The 3,219-nt window shown below is 35.2% G+C and overlaps 1 protein-coding gene across 2 annotated transcripts in view; it reads left to right on the plus strand.

The window, feature by feature from the left end:
* Positions 1 to 3,219, plus strand: part of LOC106868231 (D(2) dopamine receptor) — a 1,504,014-nt gene that overhangs the window by 233,775 nt on the left and 1,267,020 nt on the right. For both annotated transcript variants that reach the window (XM_052967719.1, XM_052967725.1), the window contains exon 2: positions 373 to 428. The gene's annotated coding sequence lies outside the window, so the exon portion shown is untranslated. The remainder of the gene's footprint in view (positions 1 to 372; positions 429 to 3,219) is intronic.

The raw sequence follows: 3,219 nt of genomic DNA on the forward strand, positions 1-3,219 counted from the left end.
CTCTCTCTCTCTCTCTCTCTCTCTCTCTCTCTCTCTCTCTCTCCCTCTCTCTCACTCGCAAATACCTGGGTATTAATTACCTCAACACAAATTCTTGAGTTATTAAAATTTTCCCCAGCTTCAGAGAAGGTAAACATTAATCTAAATGCCAACCGGGAAAGTCACGAAGTGAGTAAGTGAGATAATCTCAAGTATCTAGAATTATATAAAATTGTCATACTGTTGACGAAGAGAAATCACTCTATACGATACCTGATGTTAATGAAAGCTATAGATTATGCCAGAATTTCTGTTAACGATAGTTATATTCGTACTATATTTTACTAAATGATTGGATGATTTATATTTAGTTTGTTTTATTATTAATTTCAGATGCCACTGGGAATTACCATTGGAAAATAATTTCATGTCAGCTATATAATAATAAGGTAAGAACTATTAAATTTATTATTTTATACAAGCAAATGAGATATTTGAGACACTATTATGTTTGAGTACTATTATGTTAGCAGTATTATACACTCATCTGATATAATTATAACTAAATAACTAAATTTCCGGAGTGCGATACATTTTGGAATATGGTACATCCAAGGAAACCCAATAATGAAATTATAAATAAAATTGTTGAATTGAAATACGAAAGAAAGATTTGGCTTCACGTGAAACGGACTGGCGTCACGAATTTTCAGTGGCAGATGTGGTGCATGTAAACAGACTGTATGGAAAAAAAAAACTAAGGGAAAGGATATATTTATGACTTAGTTTCATTGTCTAATAAGCCTAAAGTGTTTGAAAAAGAATATAAGAATGTGCCTTATCCTCAGTTAAGATATTTTGCATTTAAATGTTTTCTTAAGGCAGTTTCACCAGAAATCTGAAATCAATTGTTATTTGTTCTCAAGTATTTGGCATTAATAACATTAACATTAGATCTCTCAGTCTATTCTTTTTCACATATTCATTTTACATATTCTTTTTCTTTCGAGTGTTGAGATATATTTAATATCGTGTTTTCCCTACAACCAGGAGGAGGTGTTGTACGGCAAGTACTCTACCTGAAAAATATCACCGGGTTCTCGTGTACCTTTACTTAGGTGCATTTTCTTGTAAGCACCAGCAGCAGGCACACACGAACTATTTTCTTGTAGAGTTGTACGGGCTGGATATCAAAGTTTCAAATGAACCAGTCAGCAAGGAATTTTATAATTCATGGATACTGACATTTCACCTTCTCTTCTTACGGTCACTGATACAAACAAAAGACAAAGAAAATATGAGATTGTATGTAAATTCGGCTCCGAAAGCTTATGTGCCACTCTTGAACTCTATTGCAAAATAGCTTCTGAGAATAAAGTTGTACAACCCTCCCTTGGACAGTAGGACCGGTTCAATCGGAATATAGATTATTGACTATGAGCACAAAATAGTGATACTGGACTGAAATGAATGTCACATGACTCTGCTGCTGATTCGTGACAATATCAATTCGACCATGTGTAATTCCTATCGACAGGTAAACACATCCGTAAACGTAACTTTGAAATACGAGCTCTCGATAGAGCCAGAGAGAAGTAACTAAAGCTAAACCTGTGTGCAATGACCGTATGAGACAGGTCCAGTCATGTTGCTGACCAACCATCTCATAATACCGCTGTAGGTCTGCATCTTATTGAAGAGAAAAGAATGAACGTTTTGCGCACAAATTACTGTAACAATTATTGACGCTTTCTATTCACTCGGCTACTTCTTTCAAAACACGAACTTGATGTAATCAATAACAAGCACAGAAATAAAGAAGGAAACAGTTACATAAATAAGGAAAGGAGCAAGAAAGGAATCATAAATTGATTAGGACTAATATATAATCTTGAATGTGTGTTTTTGTTTTTTAACTAAATAGTCCTTAATAGTTTTTTAATTCTCTCAATCGATTTTCTTGACATTCCATTTGAAATCGTGGCAGAAATATCACAGAAGCTTTTCTGTTTGACTTCAACTCGAACTGACTCAATTCACTCAGGCATTAGTCACTAGGGAGGAAAGAGTAATGAGCTTCTAATTAACGCATACAAAGAAGGGTAGTTTGTATATCGATACACCACTTATACATATAAGTATACAAACATGCTCACATGTGTATGCTTGTGTGTGTGTGTTTATGATGAATAAAACATACGGCCACTACCCGCACGGAGGATGACTTTATGTCACAATTTCATTAATTGTTTTTAGTGCGTTTGTAATGGCGAACAGACACAAGCACACCTTCAAACCTTTCCCATTTGACCCACCAGTATATCCTTTATGCCATAACTGGAGGTGATGAGAGTTGAACTAGCACATCGCTGGTATGCATTTCAGCAGAGTAGAGTGGATCAACGTGAATCGATTTACCTTGCACAACGACGCAAAATGCCGCCCGGTAATGGAATTACACCTACAATCTTATGATCATGAATTCAGCCCTTTATTCTATTATATGAATCCTCCACAATCTACACTAAGAACGTATATTGTTTGTATGCACGCACACTCTCTCAAAAACACACATATAAGATTTGTTTGTGTGTAGAAGAAAGATAGCACTCTCTAACTTCCCTCTACAAGCACACCACCACTCTACTAACTAGTATATAAGTAAATTACTACATCTGCCTGTCTGTCATTCCTCCACACTGTAGTATAATATTCCTATGAACAGTCATTCATTGTATATTCAAAACTGGAACTGATAACTTCCGCTATTCCTAGCCATGGATTAACATCGAACATTCTCCTTTGAAACTGCTATTGAGCAAAACATATTACTGTATTATTTCATTATAGAACTATCACAGAGCACATGCCTATTTTATCTTTCCTCCATTTTTGACAATCTGGAACATACTAATATACCCGACTCAGCATATTCCCTCATTTTTATAGTGCTCTAACTTCTCCTTCTCTGATACTGATCCACATATTTATTGCACTTGGTCATTCTTCTTTGTCTGTAAGATCATAAACTAGCCACGAGACGTTTTCTAACTCTAATTTGAAGTGAGATTATAGGCCACTGGCCATTAGGATCTGACGAGACGTGTATAAAGCTCAGTGCTTTATGGACGAGAAACACACTGGGTAGCCTAATAAATACTCTAATATTCTATAACTTAGTGTGTGCTTCTCGTTCGGATTTAGGATATATTGACGCTATATACATATATATATATATAT

This window comes from Octopus bimaculoides, chromosome 5, assembly GCF_001194135.2.
Source record: "Octopus bimaculoides isolate UCB-OBI-ISO-001 chromosome 5, ASM119413v2, whole genome shotgun sequence".
Taxonomy (NCBI): domain Eukaryota; kingdom Metazoa; phylum Mollusca; class Cephalopoda; order Octopoda; family Octopodidae; genus Octopus; species Octopus bimaculoides.